Consider the following 23,864-nt stretch of genomic DNA (forward strand, 5'->3'; position numbering starts at 1 on the left):
TTACGGTGAGTTTCCCGCTAGGAGCTTGCGCTGCGGCGGAAAATTTGCCGCAGCTCAAACTTGAAGCAGGAAACTCACTGTACACTTGCCCATGTGAATGTACCCTGTACAATCCAAGCAGAAATTCTGCAGAAGTGTGAATGGGAGTATTTGAGGAGGAATTCCGCTTGAGGAAATTCTCAGGTGTGAATAGACCCTTACAGCAGTCCCAGTTTCTGACTATAGTATGCCATAAACAGCAGTCTTAATTTTCACTCTGTTACTTCCACTTACTACAAAAACAAAATATTGGGCTATGCTGGAAAATATTTACCACCAATAAGGACATATAGGTTATTGAAAATTAAATAGGTATTTGGTCTTAGAACATTTTTATGTTATTTGTATCCAACAATCTATCTAGCTATCTATATAAAATTCAATGGCCCAGATAAAGATTTTCCCACAGCAACCAATCACAGCTTAGCTAATGAGCTCTGGTAAAGTGAAAGCTGAGCTGTGATTGGTTGCTGTAGGAAAATCTCTCCACTTTTTCTCTCACACCATTTGATAAATCTGGTGTGTGTATGTTTGTATGTGTGTGTGTGTGTGTGTGTGTGTGTGTGTGTGTGTGTGTGTGTGTGTGTATATGTGTGTATGTTCCAGCATCACTTCCAAATGACTAAAGATATTTCTATGAAACTTGGCATACATGTTACTTATATGTCAACAACAAACATAATATAGATAAATTAACCCTTACCCAACCCCATTTGTGACATTCAGGGATTTGTTTAAAGTCCCATGCAGGTGGAAAATGCATGTTCCAGCATAACTTCCAAATGGCTGGAGATATTTTGATGAAACTTAGTACACATGTTACTTTTCTGTCAAGCAAAAATGAATGATAGTTAAATTAACCCTAACCTACCCTGAAAGATGGAGTTTTTGTCTTAGTTTTTGTCGCATGCAAGTATATAGATAGAACTTCCAGTACCTTACTCCACAAGCTCTGCTCTGCATCTCCTGGTGAGTGTGTCAGTCTGGCCACACCCCTCCCACATGCCCCACCCCTCCCACATGCCCCACCCCATCTTGCAAAGTCACACCCACCATTTAAGCGACACCCCTTTTATTTTCTACACCTTTTGTGCATTGGCCCGGCTTGCAAGTAATGCTTACTTCCCCAAACCTATGCCTCCTTCTATTTTCGGCCTACAATCTCTTCATTCCCAACTCAGCCCCACCTAAGGATGGGATATGAGGATGAGATAGGAGGATGGGATATGAGAGCGGGATATGAGGATTAGCTATGAGGTCGGGATATGAGGTCAGGATATGAGGACATGATATGAGGACGGAATATGAGGATAGAATATGATGATGGGATATGAGGTCAGGATATGAGTTTGGGATATGAGGACTGTATATGAGGTTGGGATATGAGGCCAGGATATGAGGACAAGTACTTCCTCCTATGTTGATTTTCCTCCTCCACAAGGATTGGGTAGGAAAAACTGGGCAATGCCGGGTCCTCAGCTAGTATATTTATAAAACACAATGGCCCTGATTTACTAAGAATGGGGTGTATGTTTCTTTGTGGGTTTTAATTCCCTACAATTTTTTTCCGCAGTATTTACTAAGCTTTCCATACATTTTGCACTTTTCCCTACGTTTTTCTTTCTTTTACACATGCTCTGATCTGTAGGGTTTTCCTCAGCTCAAATCCACCACATTTTCTGTGGAAACCTTAGTAAATATGCTGGGTTTTTGTGAAAATGTCGGGAGCACGCCCCTTTTCTGTGACCACACCCCCTTTTCCCAAAATGCACGCCTCTTGTACAGGTTTTCTCAGTAAAGTGGAGAGTTGGTCGGGTTTTTCATTTCCAGTGCAGACAGAATTCTGGCGCAGATAGAATTCTGGCGCAATGAGACAAAATCTGGCGCACAACCCGACAAAACATGTCGGGTTTACAATAGTAAATCAGGGCCGATGTGTGTGTGTATGTATGTTCCAGCATCACTTCCAAACGGCTGAAGATATTAACATGAAACTTGGTACACATGTTACTTATATGTCAACTAAAAATATAGGATAGGTTAATTAACCCTTAACCACCAGGGTTGGTGTTTTCACTTAAAGTCCCATACAAGTCTATGGGAAATATATGTTACTGCATAACTTCCAAAAGGCTGGAGATATTTCTATAATACTTGGTCACATGTTACTTATATGTCCACTAAAAATATAGCATAGTTAAATTAACCCTAACCTACTCCCTTACGTGAAGAATGGGGTTGTTGTATCAGGTCCCATGCAAATATGTAGGACTTCCGGTTGTAATGTCCATTTTTGTGTTTTTTGTTTTTCTGGTTTGGTGTCTGATCAGACACTAGGATGTATATGAACTGTTTTCTGTGCTCCCTGGCTAGGGAATAGTTAATGCTCTTATCCTATTACAGCTTGGGTGTGGCTTTAAAACCCGAGCTCTGTTGGAACTCTGAGCTGGTTATTAGCTCTAATCTATATTATTACTTTTACCTTTGCTATGTTTATTTGTCTGAGTTTTAACCATGGTTATTATGCCTATTTATCATAGATTTTAGTCTGCTTGGTTTTTAGTACATTTGTTGGTTTTTAGGATTTGGTATATCCATTCTGCTTTAGCCTTGTTATCTTAGTCTGTGTTCACACTGTGAGTCTTGTACTTGTACTCATGCTCTGTATTCCTCCATGTTATGGAGTTTCGTTTTGTAATATTCCTGCTTGGTATCCTGACCTGTATTCCTCCATGTTTTGGAGTTAGGTTTTGTGAAGTCTGTTCAGACTTATCCGTTTCTCAGGCCAATGTTCTGTGTATGATATTTCTGTTTCCTTCTAGGCCAGTATCCTGATCACAGGGTGGTGTGTGCCCGCTGGCTAGTAGTCTATTTGGCTTTAGTATTGATGTCCCTCCATGTTTGGAGTGGGGAGTTTAGAGAGTTAATGATTTCTGATCTTTTGTGTTTTTAGTACATGCACTGATCATAGTGTACAAGATTACTGATCTAGAGTGTCCTCTGTACATTACCATTGGTCTATAGTGTACTCTGTTCTTTATCACTGATCTGTGTCCTCTGAACTTTTATCTGTTTGTGTAGAGGGTTCTGTGTCCAGTGTGAACAGTGTTCTATGTTTCCTGACCTGGTTAGTGTTTTTCATTCAGTTCATCTGTTCATCCCCTGCATCTCCTGGTTTCTGCTTGATACTTATTCCATATCTAGTCTTGTTCATTTATTCATATCTGCCATTTACTTTAATTCTGTTTTCTGAACTGTATGTTAGTATGCTATATCCTGCCCTGTTTGTATATTTATATCCTGCCTGGTTTATCTGGTTGTCTTGTTATTTTCCCGTTACAATTCTGTCCTGTTCCTGACTATGTACTATATTATTTGTGTACCTTTACGTTCAATGCACTTTAGCACAGGAAGGGACCTGCACCGTGGTTGTCGATCCACCGTTTAGGGTGGATGGGCAAGTAGGCAGGGAGAGTATTTCTAGGGACAGCTTAGGGCTAACTCTCCCTGTCCACCCGTTGGTAATGACACTGGTACCTTACTCCACAGCTCAGCTCTGCATCTCCTGGTGAGTGCGTCAGTTCGGCTTGCAAGCTACACCCACCTCGCATGCCACTCTCAGCGCACAAAGCCATGCCCACCCTTTAAGCTACACCCCTTTTATTTTCTACCCTTTTGTCCATCGGTCTGGCTGGCAAATCACACCCACTCCCACAAAGCAACGTCCCCTTCTATTTTCGGCTTCCAATATCTTCATCACAACTCAACCTCACCTGAGGACGGGATCTGAGGTCAGGATATAAGGACAGAATGTGGGGATGGATAAAAGGTTGGGATATGAGGACGGGATATGAGGTTCAGATATAAGGACGGGATTTGAGGTCAGATATGAGGACGGGATATGGGGACGGGATAAAAGGTCGAGATATGAGAAGGGGATATAAGGTTGGGATATGAGGAGGGGATATGAGGACAGGATATGAGGATGGGATATGAGGACCGGATATGAGGTCGGGATATGAGGTTGGGATATGAGGTGGGGATGTGAGGTCGGGATGTAAGAATGAAGTCAAGACATGAGGATGGGATATGAGGATGAGATATGAGGAGGGAACATGAGGTTGTGATAAGAGGTTGGGATATTAGGATGGCATATAAGGATGGGATATGAGGTTGGGATATGAGGATGGGACATGGAGGTGGAATATGGGGTCAGGATACTAGATAATAGATAAAAGGTTGGGATATGAGGTTGAGATATGAGGTCGGGATATGAGGTCTGGATATGAGGTTGCGATAAGAGGTGGGGATGTGAGGTGGGGCTGTGAGGTTGGAATACAAGAACAGGATGTGAGGACAGGTTGTGAGGAGGGGATATGAGGTCGAGATATGAGGTCGGGATATGAGGATGGGATATGAGGTGGGGATATAAGGTCGGAATGTGAGGTCATGATGTAAGGATGGTATATGAGGTGGGAATATAAGGTCGATATGTGAGGTCAGGATGTGAGGATAGTATATGAGGATGGGATATGAGGTCAGGAAGTGAGTATGGGATGTAAGGATGGGATATGAGGACAAAAGTTTCCTCCTTTGTTGCTTTTCTTCCCCCAAAAGGATTAAGTAGGAAAAACCGGACAATGCCGGGTCCAGCTAGTAAGTAAATAGGTAAACAATTAGGTTTCTATAAAGTTAAAACAAGAAAAGATCTTAGAAACTAAGAAAATTACATTGGAGTTATACTGGGAATTTATTTAGCTTTTCCTTATACAAAAAGTAACAACTATTGAGATGGGAAGACCTCTTTAGCCCATTAAAAGTTCATATAGACCCTAAAGTTTTCTCCTCCTCAACATACCCTATTTTGAAGTTCTTTGAAGCTATCTGCAGGACTTTATAAGAGAGGAAATCATTTTTACTAGTTTATGTTTTCTATTTATGAAACAAAGGAAGAAAATGATTTCAGCATCTTCTACCTAAATCACTTCATAAAAGTTGCATACCTACAACATCTGAGAATCATTGGAGATACATTAACTTGTTTTCAATAGGTTTTACAGGAAGTACACAACTGGTGTTTCCCTTTTTTCACAGAAATAAGAACATTTCCCCCGTTTATACTGGCTTTGTTTAGAGTGCTTTGGATGATATCACAGATATTACATGCTGCTGACAAGAAATAAAAGCCTTCCCCTAGAGCATTAAACATGACTTCATGGCTTCTAATTGCTTACAGAGACACAGAACACTTCAGCTTTTCATCTGTAGAATACACGTTTTCTATTCACTGATCAGGGAAGAATATGCCATATACATTACACTATTACTACATGATAAACATAATGTGATGTCAAGTTCATTGTAAAGCCTTAAATAATAAAAATGCTATGGTACAATAGATGTGATAGTTGTAAACAAAGGTCACATGGTCATAGGTTTTAAAGGGCTAGCCAATTTAATTATACACTAGGAGTGGGATTTTTTCGCCTGTGCATGTGACACCTGTATACTTTCTGATATATAACAACCCTGCATGAATGTATCATTGCCCATCAGATAAAAAAAATGATTTCTCTATAAACCACCCACTGGCCTCCCATCTAAGGCTCACTTGTCCAAGGCAGGACCCAGCAATACTCTTACTTCTAGCTTACCACGTCACAATGTAGACAGCCAGAGGTGTATAAATGGACAGATCAAGGAGTTAAAGGGGTACTCCACCCCTAGACATCTTATCCCCTATCCAAAGGATAGGGGAAGAGATGTCCAATCGCAGGGGTCCCGCTGCTGGGGAACCCCGCAATCTCCCTGCTGCACCTGGCATTCCTTTAGTGCATCAGGTGCAGCATCGGAGGCTCGTGATGTCACAGCCACACCCCGCTCGTGATGTCAAAGACTTTAATTGAGGGGTGTGGCCGTGATGTCACGAGTGGGGTGTGACCCCCGCGATCAGACATCTTATCCCCTATCCTTTGGATAGGGGATAAGATGTCTAGGGGCAAGGTACCCCTTTAAGTGGCACTGCATAGCATCTACTCCTAGGTCCCTACTACAGATGTACATGCTCCTGCACTTCTTTGCGCTTTTTCATGCTAAATCCCACCACAAACCAGGTGTCTCACCCTTCCCCCACTCCTACTACTACTTTCTTCTCAACAAGATCAAGTATTGAATGTAGAATGATGGGAGTTTTTTTTTACTTTAGCACAAGGCCGTAACATATCAAAATGTGAAAAATATGTCTGAAAACTTTCCGAAAGCATTTTATACTTTTGCTATATGTTTTGATGCACCTGGCACTAAGGTATGCAACAATACCTCATAGACCAGTGGTCAAATAACCTGTTGCAAGGTGACAACTCTCAACATGTCTTGTCAGCCTACTGAAACATCTGAATATGCTAATGATTGTGGGACAGATGCACTCCATAGAGGTCAGTATAAATCATGTAATCCTGTACAACACTCTTGCACTGGGCATTTTACAGGATGTATAGGATGATAATAATATTTGTGACCCTATAAACACATAGCAAAGTAGGGGTTGGATTTAAAAAGATGTTACTCTGGCTTTCACTCCTGCCACTGCTTAGGCATCTCAATAGCAAACAAAAAGTTGAACAAGTTACCTTACAATACTTTCTCTAATTCTCAAATGAACATTTTACAGTCAAGTGTTAACATTCTAGGCTCTTCTGTAAACAAAAGCAAGTAAAAAGTAAATACAAATTATTTCCATGTTTACTTTGGTATATCTTTTGTTATATCAGGTGCAGGGTTACTGTATATTTACACATCAACTACGTTCTAGTATCAATGGTGACGAACCCTGACTACATAGGAATCCTGACCCTGATAGCTTCCTAATGCCCACCGGATAATGTATAATATCACAGTGGATATCAGGCATTTTATTTAGTGTGGCAATGTGTATATTCAAAAACCAACAATAGATAACTAACCACAGGAATTATATTGTACAGGTCTATTATTTCAATTGGGAGTGTCTCAATATTTCTAAAATAGATCTTGCCATTGAGGTCATATAGTCCAGCCTTGTCTGCTTTGTTCCCAGTATGGAAACATAGGCTAATAGGATCTGTTCCTGAGGAAACATAATTGTATTTATCAAGGGCCAAAGCATATCTGTTTAGGGCTATGACCAAAGTCAAACTACACAGACTTTAGCCTATGTAATGCTAACTCACATCCAGTGTTCCCACAGTATCATCTTTTTTATCCCAGCAGCTAGGTTCATACAAGTGACCACCACTCACACCACTAAAAAAAATTACATGCAAAGAGGCCTGTCATATATTGTTAACTTTCTGTGAACTGCATGATAACATCATTACTCTCCCCTACTATGCTCTTTCCTACTTGTTCTTCTAACATTGCAGTGATATAGTAGATGAGTCCATGCAATTATACAGAGTCCATACTTTAGATGCAAATTCATAAACTTCCCTGACTCCCAATGCCTGTATCTTCTTTGCTTTTCTGGTAGAAAGGTAGTGCCAGCTACATCTCCTAGCACACGCAGTGTTTATTTGGCCAACAGCTATTAAAGACATATGGTCATCTAAATTGAATGACCATATGGATTCATGCCAACCCAATATTGATTGTGTATGTCCTTTATCTTTAATAAAGTTGTGGTTGGAATAACCAAATGTTCTTCATAGCTGCTGGTGTTATGAGGTTGAAATTGTGAAACAGAGAGTCAAGGAAGAAGTAAGAAATTCCTCTACTGTTCAGTGCTTGGGTAAAAATTGCCCAATGAATGTTCTGCCTTGTTTCTTTCATTAGGTTTTAGTCCTAGTTTGGTGACAACAAATGCCATTGAATTGCTGAAGAGATACACAACCCTACTTAAAACCAAAAATCACAGCTTATTTTTCATTGACCATAAAGTAAATTATACTGAATTCATCTTACAGTGCACTCATCTAACAAAGACATCCAAAAGGTAGACATTCTCTAGACCAGTGTTCCCTACACCTTTCCTTAAAGGGGTACCACAGTGGAAAAAATGTTTTCAAATCAACTGGTGCCAGAAAGTTATACAGATGTGTAAATCACTTCTATTCAACAATCTTAAGCCTTCCAGTACTTATTAGCTACTATATACTACAGAGGAAGTTTTGTAGTTGTTTCTAGTCTGACCACCGTGCTCTCTGCTGACACCTCTGTCTGTGTCTGTTCAGAGCAGGAGTAAATCCCTATAGAAAATCTCTCCTGCTCTGGATAGTATTTCATGGGCATACCCCTTTAAGGAACCCAAGCAGCCCATTGGCCAAACCACCATGCTTATTACTGGTTTAGTGAAACATTGAGGAAATCATCAAAGACATAATCTAGTGGGGTTCCTTGAGGACAGATTTGGGAATCTCTGCCCGAGACAATGGCTAAAATGATCAACCCCCTGCACTAGACATATCAGATTTCTCTCATTAAATGAAAGGCTTCAGTTATTATGCACATACAGTATCTAGTAAACCATTAATGGAGGTTACAATTAGTCTAGAATCCAGCAAAATCACTTCTGAGGATAACATTCACCACAATTGTTATTATCCAACTAATGCAGTCATTTCCTGTTAGCGTTGCATTCATTGTGCAAAAAAGAATGGAGAAATGGTCTGCCATGCACTTAGTCTGATCCTCGCCAACACTAAACCTAGAAATGAGTAATAAAAACACAAGAATATGTTGCCCACACTAGCTGCCAGTCTGTATCTTTTTGTTCAGCTCCTGAAACCAGCTTTTTCTTTTCAAAGAGCACATGTATTAACATCTTCCTGATCTCTTCAATATCATCTGACAAATGGATAACAGGTGGGCTATACCAGATTTTTACCAACAGGTTCCTTGTTTGAAGCACAGGATGCCTGCTGGGTAGCATTCTACAGAAATGCATTCTTACCCTAATATTCAAATCAACCAATAGACATAACTTATTAATAAACATTTGGAGAGTTAAATTAACCCTCATACACTCCCATTTGTGAGGTCAGAGTTTTTTTTTTGTCTGAAGTCCCATGCAAGTCTATGGGACTTCTGGTACATCTCCTGATCGTGTTACTCCCAGCTGCAGAGATTGTCCAGAACTTTTAAACATCCTGCTGACTGTCCAGTTCATGTTCATTATACGAGGTTGGGATATAAGGACAGAATATGAGGTTGGGATATGAGGTCGGGATAGTAGGATAGGATATGAGGATGGAATATGAGAACAAGATATGAGGGGGATATGAGCACAGGATATGAGGATGGAAAATGAGGACAAGATATGAGGTCAAGATATGAAGATGGGATAGGAGGACAGAATATGATGATGGAATATGAGGACAAGATATGAGGTCAGGATATGAGGATGGGATATGAGGACAGAATATGATGATGGAATATGAGGACAAGATATGAGCATAGGATATGAAGTCAGGATATGAGGACTGAATATGAGGACAGGATATGAGGTTTGGATATGAGGTTGGGATATGAGGTTTGCATAGGAGGACAGGATATGAGGTCGAGATCCAAAAATGGGATATAAGGTTGGAATAAGAGGATGGTAATACCCTGTTGTCAGTGTACTCAGCAAAAAGAAAGAGTTATAAGAACATATGTTTCAGTATTGTTGTTTTATAGAGAATACATTTATTTACTGAAACAGCTATTTCAGAAAAGGTGACAGATCCCATTTAAAATATTGGATTCATATGTCAAGTATACAAAGGGTACTGTTCTCCAACATTTAAAACTGCAAATGTATCCAAATTCTAAAATGTTCTAATACATAATAATTTTAGAAGTTTTCACTAAGAAACAGGAGATTGTAAACATACATATGGAATTATGGGAGCATTTATCAAGTTAAAAACAGTAAATAAAGATCATAAAAGTTGCATAATTATTTGCAATGAAATTTTTTTTGCATAATTATGCAGATTTTTTTGCTCTTCTTGGCTGCACTTGTCAAATGGGCAAGGCTTACTTTGGAGGGAGCAGGGTTTTCATGAAGGGGGTGAGATTGCCCCCAAGAGCAGTTTACAGTTTACAATTACTAGCAAGCAAACTGTAATTAAAATCTCAGATAGTGGAGATTTCAGGAGGGGCGCACAGGCAGCCTCTGATGTGGGAATTATGTGGAGTTGTGCGCCTCTACATACATCCAGTGAGATTACTATAATACTAAAGCTATCTTTTTGTGAACTGGCTATTTCCTGTTGGAGTTTGTACCCTTAACCTACAATTCCCATGTAAGTTCACTTTTCTCCCTCCCACACATCAGCCACCCCATCCATTGAAACACACCTGTGATCTTTTCAATGCAATAGACCACTGTTTTCTGACTAGTGTTCCTCCAGCGGTTGCAAAACTACAATTCTTGCAGAATGATCTCCCACCCAGTGGTCGCTCCACCAATTGAAGCAAAGACAGGCTCCCTCTGATCATCTGACTAGTGATGTAATGTCTCGCACTGCAACCTGGGAGAACCTGAGACGACACTCATTTTGTATGATTTGTGAGACCACCATAAAGCACAGGTACAGACAATATATATTATGAACTACACTAACTTACAGCCCCTGTAGCATAGTCAAATAATAAAAATCCCAGAATATCCCTTTACCGTTCACACGTACGCAGATTTGATACACAGGATTTTATGCTGCAGATTTCAATGTAAACTATATGACTAAGCACAGCTTCTAATCAGCAGTTACAGATCCTGCGCATTAAATCTGTGCAGGATCCTGTATGTGTGAACGTACCCTTAAAATGTTTTACTGAAGCCCAACTAACCATTCAAATAAAACACAAACATCACAGAGGAAGATAATGAAAGACGGATAAAGGCAAGAAGCCAACACAATCCATAGCCAGTATACCGTGCTCCAGTAATTAACTGCTTACAAAGGACAGCTTAATATCTCCAATAAATGTATAATAAATGTAAAAATTATTTTATACATATTTTTATTATGACTTTCTTCATTGTCATTGTGTTGTTTGAAAAGTTATATCAGCATACAATTTATCTCATGCAAGAAACAAGTTGATTTTACTGTTCAAACATCTTAAAGTAAAATATTAAGCTGCAAGGCATTTTCCATATTCAGGAAATACTTATTCATTATAATTGTCCCGTCAAGGACAGGGAAGTATGAACTTTGTATACTACACACACTGCTCCTTTCCCTTGGAGATGTTTGCAAGCAACACACATGTATATTGCACCATTGGAGTCAAGATGCAGCAGTGCTGTAGAGGTAAGATTACTTACCAGGGGATGATCGCCCAGTCCCTACCTTTCTGTCCCTCATTCACCCTCTGTGAACCTTCATCTATGTTTGACTGGACGTGCTTTCTCTTTCTGTAGACTTCTGCTGACTTTTACAGTCACTCCCACTATTATCCAGACTTCCTCCCATGTGCTAGTTATTCAGTAACTGTGGGTGATGTATGAAGAGAGCTACATAGAGAATGTGCTCAGTTTTATGTTGTGACTGTTAGTCATTCCTGTTGTGGATTCCCCTTACCACTTGAGACTTTAGTTATGTAAATATTTTAAGTATTATGATATTGCCCTTTCCCTTAGAGGGCTTTTATATAATTTTGTAAATACAGTTCATCATTTCAAGAACATGTAGAGTTTTAAGACCTTGAAAAAGGCTACATAGCCGAAACGCGTCGGTCCTTGTTTTTATCTATTTTTGCACCTTGATGTTTTTTTTTACAATGATGGAATAAAAGTTTGTGTTATACACATATCTATGTGTCTAGAAGTGCTGGGGATCATTGCTCCTAGAGAGCATTTTCTTCTTCTACAAGGGGGTTTCAATTCTTTCTAGAAAACCCCCTACACCCTCCAATTCACTAAAAATAACAAACAATAATGTATATACCTTTTAAATTCCTTGCCCTTCATACCCCACCAGTGCATTGGTCCCTACTGTCATGTGTCTATGTATGATGTGTCATCACATCACCAATGCAAACAAATAGAAGCACCCGAATCAAAGAGACAACAGAAGATGCAGGCACTGCTAGTATCCCCTTAAATGCAGTCTATCTGGACGTGTGATTAACTACGGTGAACATAATGCACACTAGTCCAAATCATTGGTGCTTGTTTGCATAGAGTTACAGCATATAAGTAATATCCAGAGAAAAGAGAATTCCAAAGGCACTCACCGGGTACTGTGTGACATCGTCTTTATTTCATAATACAAATGCAGGATAAGGCGGCTGCACGCTGCTCCGAGTGTAAGACGCCAGTGCGGAGCACTGGCATCTTACACTCGGATCGGTGTGCAGCCGCCTTATCCTGCATTTGTATCATGAAATAAAGAAGAAGTCACACAGTACCCGGTGAGTGCCTTTGGAATTATTTTTTTCTTCAAACAAATAGAAGGTTGCAGCAGCACTCTTGGTCGCAAAAAAAGAGGCTCTTAGCGCACTTTTTGATCAAAACGTGTCTCCCATCCACTATCAATAAAAAGAAAAACTGTGAACAGGGAGGAGTACATGGCTAAGAGTGGGCCACTCCCCCTAACTTGCATTGCAAAAAAAAAACACAGAAACATAGCCAGCACAACTACAAAACACGGATGCACGCTGCTGAGGCAAATACAAAGTATACAAATAGAAGGTTGCCGCAGAACTCTTGGTAAAAAAAATGGAGGCTCTTAGCGCACTTTTTTTTAATCAAAACGTGTCCTCCATCCACCATGTGGAGGTGGCCTCACTTCGGATGGGACCTATCTATAAGGTAGTTGTGCTTGCTATTTTTCTGTGTTTTTTTTTTTACCAATACATACAAGATGTAGTAGGAAACTTCAGCACTGACAGAATTTAAAGAGTTTATCTCAGGACATAACATTTTTTAAAAATAGCTTATAGTGCGTTAAAAAAATAAAAAGTCATACTCACCTACCCCAATTCCCTGGAGCTGCTGCAACACCTCCAAGTCATTGCTCATCACTGATACTTCATGGCTCCTGTGACAAATGTTTCAGCAGGAATTCTCCACTCAGCCATCAGTGGCTAAGAAGGGACACCACTATGGCCAGTAACCAGTTAAGCAGGCTTATCACAGGAACTAGGAAGCAGGGATGACAAGCAGGGACTGGAAGGAGTTGGAACAGCAGCTGCAGGGGACTGAGGTAAGTGAGTATGATGTATTGTTTCTTTTTAAGTGTGCCCCCCTCCCTCCACCATAACACTGTGCAAAAGTTTTAGGCATTTCAGGAAAAAATACTGCAAAGATGATTCCCATTAGGAAGGCGTCTGATTGGATTCAAATTTATTCTGCAGCAGGAGAAAAACCCCAAACATACATCATGTTGTGGATTTATGATTGATTTCACCACTTACTGTTTATGGTGGTGAGATTCGTGATGAACCTAGTCTTTTCTAGAAGTTTCAATGAGTTACTATGGCTTAGGCATGTTGACTCTGGTTTAGGAATGTCGACTAGTATCCCTATTGTTATATTTGGTGTCGCCTGCCCCCCCCCCCTTTTTTTTGTTAGTAAAAAAAAAAGTCATAATATATAATAATCTTGATTATTTGAGTCATAATAATATGCACATATAGTAATCCCTGCAATTTGTCGAAAAGAACTGTTCTGATGGTAAAGAATGACTTTTTGTTGAACAGTAACAGACATTATACATATTAAAGAGCCCTGACCTCACTGATGCTGAATAATGATCAGCTCATTGATTTGAAGGGCTAAAGTTTAATAGGTTACCAGTTAACCACTATACTATACTGACTTCATTACACTATACTGATTCACACAATCCTGCCTTTGTCTGGGATTATGCAGAGATATGTGTCACATTGATGCTTCTTTTTAGTCTATTTAAATTCAGATGCATGAAGAATACTCGAGGCGTTTAACTTGAAGCCTCTGAAGTATTAATCTAGAAACTGCTCCTGAGTTAAAGGGGTACTCTCTGGAAAACATTTTTTTAATCAACTGGTGCCAGAAAATTAAACAGATTTGTAAATTACTATTTAAAAATCTTAATCCTTCCAGTAGTTATCAGCTGCTGTATGCTCCACAGGAAGTTCTTTTCTTTTTGAATTTCCTTTTTGTCTGACCACAGTGCACTCTGCTGACACCTCTGTACATTTTAGGAATTGCCAGAGTAGGATCAAATCCCCATAAAAAAACTCTTCTGGTCTAGACAATTCCTGACATGGACAGAGGTGTCAGCAGAGAGCACTGTGATCAGACAGAAATGAAATTCAAAAAGAAAAGAACTTCCTCTGTAGTATACAGCAGCTGATAACTACTGGAAGGATTAAGATTTTAAAATAGAAGTAATTTACAAATCTGTTTAACTTTCTGGCATCAGTTGATTTAAAAAAAAAAAATTTTTTCCAGAGGAGTACCCCTCGAAATATATAAGGAGATATAACAGGGCTTCTGGCCAAATAACATAGGCTCCTTTAAGATGGGCATGCAGCTGCCCAATATCCAGAAGACCTTCACTTGTTAAAAGGAATCTTTACAAGGCTCGGTTATTGCTAGTGCAGGAGCCCATGACAGTTTACATGGCAAGATGTGTGGCTGATAAACAATTTTTGGTGATACATGATCCCAGCAACTAGTCAATGAAGGCATGTTTGCTCATTTATCAGCTGATCATTGGATATTTTATCAAGAGCAATAATCGGCCCATTCTGATGATAATCACTCAATGTTAAAAGGCCCTTAAAGGGGTACTCTGGTGCCAGCTATCACGCCCCCTCCCGTAGGCTTGCATTGAGGGGCGGAGCGTGACGTCACACGGGGTGGAGGTGTGACGTCACACGCCGCCGGCCGTGTGGTCGCCGGTAATCAGACCCGGAGCGAACACGCTCTGGGGACTGATTACAAACGGGGTGCCGCATGCAAGATCCCGGGGGTCCCCAGCGGCGGGACTCCCACGATCAGGCATCTTATCCCCTATCCTTTGGATAGGGGATAAGATGTCTAAGCACCAGAGTACCCCTTTAAGATGTCACCAAATAGGCTTTATGCTGACTTCTGGTTCTGGCACAGGCATGTGAGGAGCGCAGGGTAGGAGCTCCTGCACCTCGCCATACCAAAAGCCAAGAGGGGTCAGGGGTTACGGAGTCCTCAGGGATCGCAGGGAGCACACAGCTTCTCCGCCACCAGCAGCAGGAATCGTGGAGCTCCGGCGGCCACACGCGGCCTCACAACAGGGGATGCCATGTTCTTCTGCACTGCGGGACACAGCGGAGGCTGCAGTGAACCTCCCGCCTGCTGCCAGCGCTTGTGAAGTTACGCAGCAGGATCAGACACCAGGGGCTGCGACAGGTTACTCTTCATTAGGCAGCCCCAGAAGAAATAAGGGCCAGAATACGCTCCTGCCAGGCTACATAGAAGAACGGGCAGCTTCTCTGTGCAGCACAGCCACATGACACCCTTGCAGCCGCCTCCATCATTGCACCAGGTCAGCACTGTGCAGGCTACAGTATTACTCAGAAGCTGCTGAGGGCATCCAGGGACTCTTTCTACTCTCTTTTAAAGTTGCAAACGGTGTTCCCTTTACTGACCCAGTACCAACCACTCAAGGACCGCTATCTCAACAAAGGGTCCCAACGTTTGGGTCCCCCAGCTGTGGCACCGCCCACTGTACCTGCACTCCAAACAGCCCTAGCTGCTAACTCAGTGCCCTCTAAGGGTGCTCAGCCCCATCCTAATAATCGATAATCGTCAGCAGCCAACCATTGTTTACCACTGAGGAGGGCGCCCAGACGTCATCTGCACCCCCTTAGATCCCTCCCTCATCATTCCTCCAGACGCAGGACCAGCCGCACAAGATCTCCGGTTGACTCAAGGAAACGGCGCAAGTCGGCGGGGAGACGCAGCAGGAGCAGGAGCAGTCGTCCATCGTCTTCAGACTGAGTATCCTCGACGTGACTGTCTCTCCTAATTTTCTTAATGTTGGGATATGTCTCTTTTGCATAGTTTCCATTCCTGTTGATCAAAGAGGCACCTCTTTAAATGCCCCAGGGGATCGTTTTACACTGTGCCTTAGGGGTTTATTGTCATTTGTCATCTATTAGTCATTGTACTGTATGTAATGCCAAGTGTTTTTACTCTGTGCCAAGGGTTTTGTTACACCTCTCCTCGGCAGCTCCTTCAAAGGACTACCCAATTAGGTTATGTGGTTCGATAATCTCCTCCGGTCATTAGTTTCCCCATGTTCCACTGAGGGGTCCCCTTCCTCTAGGTACCCGTCTAGTTATAGTTGCTACAGGATTCCTCTAGAGGCTCCTCTTTCCGTATGTATTCTTCCCCTGTCGTTTAAGCCCAGTTGGTTGGTTTATGTCGGGCGTCTCGAGTGGGAGTTATAGCCGCCCACAATGCCGAAAAAAGTGGAGAAAGAAGAAGTAGCTGCTAGTATTCGCGCTTTGGCAAATGGGAAAGCGCCAGGGCCAGACGGATATCCTGGAGAGTTCTATAAACCTTTGCTTGATCAGGTTGTTCCTCCCTTAACGGTGTATTTTAACTAAATTTTAGGCAGAGGCGTACTCTCTCCGGCTGCAAAACTGGCATATGTTAAAGGGGTACTCCAGTGGAAAACTTTTTTTTTTTTTAATCAACTGGTGCCCGAAAGTTAAACAGATTTGTAAATTAGAAAAAGGACGGAGAGGCTCCTGCGAAAAGTTTAACTAGAATGACCCGGGCAACTCAAACTAACACCTGTACCCAAGGTGTCTGAAAAGAGAGTACTAGACAAAAATAATTTTTGAGGCTCAAGGTCTTTGGATAAGGAACACACTTGTTGGTTAAAATATATGAAACATTTATTAATTAATTAATTACTATCAACTGATAGTCCGGGATCACAGGGCCCTTGTAAATCCACGGAATCAGAAGATTCATAAAAATTATAAAATCATAAAATTCATATGTATATTCATAAAATAAAATTATATATGTCTATAGATGTATAAGACCACTGAAAAGGGTAGCAGCTATTTCAAATCGGCACTCTGGATAGTAATTGTATAAATAATGTCCATCAAAGTGCTAGTGCAGTCCTGAAAATATGTAACACAGTCTATCACACTTATGAATGTCCTTTTAAGACAGTAAAGTGGCAGTTGAATATTATTCAGGTGTCTGTGGCTCCAGACTTAGATGTCGCTCTGTATGTTATATAGAGCAATCCTAGGATGCTGTATTCCACAGCGGTAAATTCAAACTATGCGCATAGTGTTTGGGAAAGGTTTAGCTCACCGGTCGTGATGCAATTCTCGGGAGGTAACTTTACCGTTCCTTGCTTGTCCTCAGCGATGTCAAGCAGCCGTCTGTCCCCGCTCTCTGGCCTGAGAGCGCACCGCTGGAGTCTCTGCCGACTCCTATTTGCGCGATGTTAGCAGATGGTGGGCGATAGATACAGGGGCTGCTGCGCTTGCAAGGCAGGTAATCCAGGTAGCGTCCTCGTGTAGAGAGCGCGCGCTCCCGGTCTCTGACCGCGCGCTCAGAAATGTCCGTGTGATAGCCGATAATAGCTCTGGACTGCAAATGATGATAGTGGTCTCATACGTCTCTTAGGGGGGGGTCGCCGGATGCGTTTCAGCACCCACTAGGTGCTTTCTTCAGCGGCTTAAATATATAAGTACTGGGGGTCTCAGAGTGTGTCTTATATAGGGTTGAGCTCCACCCTCTGTTCTGATGTCATGTCAGAGTTGTAAACATTATAGTATCTCACATCTTTATGAATGACTAAGTGTTCAGTGAGTCAGATTAAAGGGGAACACTTACTCTATGCGAATTAGACACAACAAATGAACAAAAATACAAAAATACAGACAAAGATAAATAAATAAAATATGAAAAATCTATACACATAGAAATGGAAATATATGTGGAAAATGAAGAATAAAATATATAAATGAGTAGTGTGATGCAAAATAGTAAATGGGATATAAAACATCAATGTCAGAAATATAAAAAATGCATATGTATAATTAAATGAATATATGTGCATAAATATGGGAGGATATTGCAGATATTAAAATTGTTCATACTAATAGCCAACCGATATAAATCAATAAAAATTGATAGCTGAATATTTTTAGAGCCTCAGACTATTCTGAACTAATAATTTCATATTCATAAAATGCATCCATAGAGATAAAAATTAGATATAAATATAAATAATATAAAATAGTGCACTAGATGGAACATGTATGAAGTATGTGTGTCCAACATGTAGAGAGATGGGGAGTGGGACCCTCCTAGGACCGATCGGCGTGCTGGAAAACAACAGCCAAACGACGAAGGGTCGTTAGAGGGGCCCACCCCCTAGTCTCCCGGACTATCAGTTGATAGTAATTAATTAATTAATTAATTAATTAATATTTCATATATTTTAACCAACAAGTGTGTTCCTTATCTAAAGACCTTGAGCCTCAAAAATTCTTTTTGTCTAGATTTGTAAATTACTTCTATTAAAAAATCTTAATCCTTCCAGTACTTTTTAGCTGCTGAATATTACAGAGGAAATACTCTCTGCTGACATCTCTGTCCATTTTAGGAACTGTCCAGAGCAGCATATGTTTTCTATGGGGATTTTCTCCTACTCTGTACAGTTCTTAAAATGGACAGAGATGTCAGCAGAGAGCACAGTGGTCATGATGTCAGCACAGATCTCTGTGTTACAAAAAGAAAATAATTTCCTCTGTAGTATCCAGCAGCTAATAAGTACTAGAAGGATTAATATTTTTTAATAAAAGTAATTTACAAATCTGTTTAACTTTCTGGCACCAGTTGATTAAAAAAAATATCAGCATAGTGCTCACACTCAGCGATATACTGGTGTCTTATACAATTGTACAAATGGGACCATTGGAAGGTGCAAGTCCCATTTACACCGCAATCACTACTATTTCACCAATGGCACCCACCGGAGGGAGGAGGGGAACGGGAGGAGAGGTTTCCTAGGTTTGTCCACATAATCCTTTTTGTTGCCATGCGTTGTCTATTTGCTAAATGGTTAGATACTACCACTCCGGATTTGCCTATACTGATCATTTCTAGAAGTAGATCGCTTGGATGCCGAGAGGCATTCAGAAACTGGCACTAAGTATTTTTCCAAAAATGTAAATCCTTTATTGTTATTCACTTTGACTCTCAGGGGATCGTTGAGATTGTGCAACCATTTAGATACACCATTTGGTACAATGTGGAATCCCTGAGAGGTTCTCTAGGGGCGCTAAGACTACTGGATACGTAATACTAAATACAGGCTGACCATTTCTTTTGAGCACTGTGGCTCTCGGTCCGGATCATCTGGGAGTCAAGGGACCACCCACAGGTATTGAGTGAGGCTCTTGCAGGGAGGAGTCACACTTTCTGCTTGTTCACATGGTATAGGGTAAATGGAGGTGGTGATAAATCTGTCTCCTCATCGACGATACCTATCTTATTTTTTACTTGAAGATGTCAGCATGGTGACCGAGAATGCCTTAGTGCACTTTTAGGGACGTTGTGACGCTATGTTCTTTTCTACTTTCCATTTGGGGGGAGGGGGGAGTTATTATACGGACAATGGTACCTGTCATGGGTGAAGAAGCTTTATGCGCTCTTTACATTCTCTGTTATGCTGTGTTCTCTACCGATGCTCTTATGCATCTTGTTCCACAGTATAATTTTGTTTTATATTTACTGCTTATTGAAAATTGTTTAATAAAAATATATTTAAAAAAAATAGGCTTCATGCTTGAGAATCAGACATCCCTATAGACATTAAACATGCCTAATCCTCACGATCAAGCATGTTGCTGGATAATGAAGGATGAAATCCAGTATTCTCGATTCTCAATTGCCCTCAAATCTGATGCGAGGGAAGGTAAGGATACCCCAGGCACATTAGAAATTAGAAAAGCACATACAGTATTATATCATCACAATTCTCTTCACATTCTCAATCTTTTTATTTTGTACTGAGGGTAAATTCAAGGTCTGGAAGCATAAAACATGACACTCATTAAATTTTTTTTACTAAGTATTATTTTTTGGGGGGGACTAAAAATATGCTCAAATTAATTTGGAAGTGCATCAGAAGGATGGATGACATTATAAAGCAGTACTGAGCTATATAAGCTGTGAATGAAGCATTAGGGTAACTGTGAATGAAGCATTAGGGTAACCTCTGCACCAATCACCTTCTGCTTCCGTCTCTCACCAATCACCCTCCCTTTTTCTTTCCTGACCCTCCCCTCTCTATAGACTTGTATGGGCTGCATGTAACTTAAGTCATCAGTAAGATGCTCATCTGTCTTGTAGACACAAGAGAGACTTTAGCTGTTTTTGAACTGAAGTTTAGGTCAGGGAGTAAGAAACAATTTTTTTCTGATAAAATCCATTACAATGTTTCTCACATTAACTCGTACTATTTGTTTATTGACAAAAACCCATTAGTTGTTTAAATTCCAGCATTCATTAGTTGTGCAGGCTGGACAGGGGAACGCAGCAAGATGCATTCCCCTGTCCGGCACCCGTGTAGTGTGCCCTACCATCTGGCCAGATGAATGTGAACTGTCCCCTTCAAATGGATAGAATTAGTTCTATAATCCATTTGCCTCTGATGCTTTTTCTATAGCATTAGAGGAAAATGCAGGCAGATTTATCTCCTATTAAAGGGGTACTCCACTGCTGGAGTCGCTGTAGTGGTCGGTCAAACCCCCTTGTGATGTCACACCACGCCCACTCAATTCAAGTCTATGGGAGGGAGCGTGATGGCTGCCACGCCCCCTTCCTTAGACTTGCATTGATGGGGCATGGCGTGATGTCACAAAGGGGCATGGAACTAAACGTGTTTGGAACTAAATGTTCCAAATGCTGACCAGTGGAGTACCCCTTTAAGGAGGCCTAATATCCCCAAGATGGCACAGATAGCTGTAATGTCCATTTATGTGTTTTTGTATTTTTTTGTCTTTGGGTCTGTTCAGACACTAGGTTGTCTCTGAACAGTTTTCTGTGCTATTCTCCCTGGCTTGGGATGAGTTAATGCTCTTATCCTATGGCAGCTCAGGTGGGGTCATTTAAACCCGAGCTCTGCTGGAACTTGTGGCTGGTAATTAACTTCTTCTCTAACCATGCCTGGTTTGCTTTGTCTGTTTTAGTATTTTTCAGAGTTTTAACCATGGTTATGAGTTCTTTTTTTATATAGATTTTAGTCTGCTGGGTTTAAGTTCATTTGTCGGGTTTTATTTTTGTGTATATTCATTCTGCATTTTCTGTATATATCCTAGTCTGTGTTCATATGTAGGTTATATCAGTCCTGTATAGTTCTTGTTCTCCATTGTTTAGTATCTTGACCCGTATTCCTCCATGTTATGGAGCTTGCTTTTGTAGTTCCCGTATTCCTCCATGTTATGGAGTTTGGTTTTTGAAATTTTTCTTGTTTCTATGTAGTGACTTCATGATTTCTGATCCTTAATGTTTTTAGTACGTGCACTGATCATGGTGTACATGATTACTGATCTTGAGTGACCTCTGTACATCACCATTGATCTATAGGGTCCTCTGTACTTAAATACTGATCTGTGTCCTCTGAACTTGTATCTGTTTGAGTAGAGTGCTCTTTGTTCTGTTTCCAGTGTGAATAGTATTCTATATTTCCTGACCCGTTTAGTATTCTTACATTCAGTTAATTTGTTCATCCCCTGCATCTCCTGGTTTTGTCTGCTGTTCGTTTATCCCATATCTAGTCTTGTTCATTTATTCATATCTGCCATTAATCTTGATTCCGGTTTCTGAACCGTATGTTAGTATGCTTTATCCTGCTTTGCTAGTATTTATATCCTGGCTTGATTATCTGTTTGTTGGTTATTGTATTCCTGTTTGTTCCTGACCTGTTCTCCGACTATTTACAGTTCCGTTTGGCTTTGTTGTCCTTGACGCCATTGCATTTTAGCGCAGGAAGGGACCGGTTCCAAGTTGTTGGTCCACCTTTTAGAGCGGATGGGCATGTAAGAAGGGAGAGATGTCTTAGGGACAGCTTAGGGCTCACTTCTCCCAGCCTCTGTTTTCATGACAATTGGGGCAGAAAAAGTTTGTTTACTATTATTGTTATTACTATTCTACCATGGCTTTGTACTTGCAACTTTCATTCAAAGCACATTCATAATGACGTAATCATTTATATAACATTCCTAAAATATATAAATTCATATATTTTTAAACACACTTTGTAATTTTAAAGTTTATAATTTATATCCTTGGCAAGCAAATATTCCCTATATTTATTGCTTATCCCTGTTTCATCTTTTTGTTTGATTTAAAAGGCATCAGGATCTTTTTACATATATATATATATATATATATATATATGCACTTTATAGTCGTGTCCACTTTCATCTATTCACATATTTTTATTCTTCAGAGGCAATATGTTGAAATCAGTATAAAGGGACAAATGTACCATATATTCTTCCTGTTGCTATTATTGTTGTAAGTTTTTCTTGCTTCGGTGACACCTAAGCAGTAACTGGTGCAGGAAGGAATCTACTTAAAGGGGTAGTCTGGTACTGAACAAATTAGCCCCTAAGTGTTTGATTGTGTGTCTGGTTCTGCCATAGAGATGCATGGAGGGGGGTGCCCACTACATGCAAGGGAATAGCCAAGGTGCCCGGCAGGAAATCAGACATTTATCGCCAAAACTACAGATTGAAAGACACCCTAATTGTTTGTATAAAAGTTGGACTACTGAGATGTTTCAAATACACTGGTACAGAGCTTATATACCAATGCTTAGCCTGTACAGTATTGGACAGAACCAAGAACAGAGCTACCTGTCTGCATGGTATAAAATATTTAACTCTATCACTTCCAGAGCATATAGCTTAGAGGGGACAGTGCACTTGTGTGCATGTGGCTTTAGCACGGTAGTGAATAGATATGATCATAAGACAAATGGGTAATGGGTGAGTGTGTGACAATATCTTAGTGTCTTGACAAATGTGTGGAGACGATGAAACTGTGTAAGCATGAGGAATACTTAGAATTCTTGATCCCAGCATATGCTTGTATGTTTAGTGCACTTTATTAGTGGTACTACGTATAATATGGCCAAGGCTGTGATCTAGATGTCAGCTGCTGCAGATTATCCTGGCAGTCATATAACCCCAATCACATTTTATGTAGGTTAGATTACACCTCAGTGATCTGGGAAAAGGAAATGCCTTCAGTATGGGCTAATATTAAACTCTTGGTACAAAACAGACAACAGATGTAATTTGATGGATGGGAAAGTCTTTTTATATTTAGAAATCAGTTCTGCACTTGCTTTGACCCCTTGAACATGTATAAGCAATCTTTTTACAGAAAAATAATAGTTGGAATTAGTTGGAAGTTGTTTTTGGTAGAATTACTACTTCCAGAATGTGGAGCATGAAAAAGTAATTGTGAATATTATAATTAAGAAATGTAAATATTACAATAAAGATGTAAATATTATAATAAATAAAACACTGCTGATAGCTATACTAGGATACGGCAACAGCAGCCACAATGGCCCTGGTGCCTGAGAGTGGCCAAACGCCTTGGTGTCATATTAGAAGACACCAGTATAATAAATTGGGAGAGTAGCACCACGTGACAGATTTTACATTGGAGCGTCGGAGTTTCAAGTTACATTTCTCTGACTGGGCAATTGTCATACAGTATTTTACCATGTTATAATGTACCGTTATAACATGTCCTAGATGATGCAAGAGACAGTTCTAGATATATGAAATTGATATAATACAGTTAAAATATTTACCTCTGAATAGGGAAA

General features: G+C 40.4%; 1 protein-coding gene across 10 annotated transcripts in view; it reads right to left on the minus strand.

The window, feature by feature from the left end:
* Positions 1-23,864, minus strand: part of FILIP1 (filamin A interacting protein 1) — a 256,599-nt gene that overhangs the window by 79,835 nt on the left and 152,900 nt on the right. The window contains exon 1 of one of the 10 annotated variants that reach the window (XM_056565905.1): positions 11,330-11,443. The exons of the other annotated variants lie outside the window; for them this stretch is intronic. The gene's annotated coding sequence lies outside the window, so the exon portion shown is untranslated. Of the gene's footprint in view, positions 1-11,329; positions 11,444-23,864 lie in introns of those variants that run through there. 10 annotated transcript variants of the gene reach the window in all.

The sequence above is a fragment of the Hyla sarda genome, chromosome 3, assembly GCF_029499605.1.
Source record: "Hyla sarda isolate aHylSar1 chromosome 3, aHylSar1.hap1, whole genome shotgun sequence".
NCBI lineage: Eukaryota > Metazoa > Chordata > Amphibia > Anura > Hylidae > Hyla > Hyla sarda.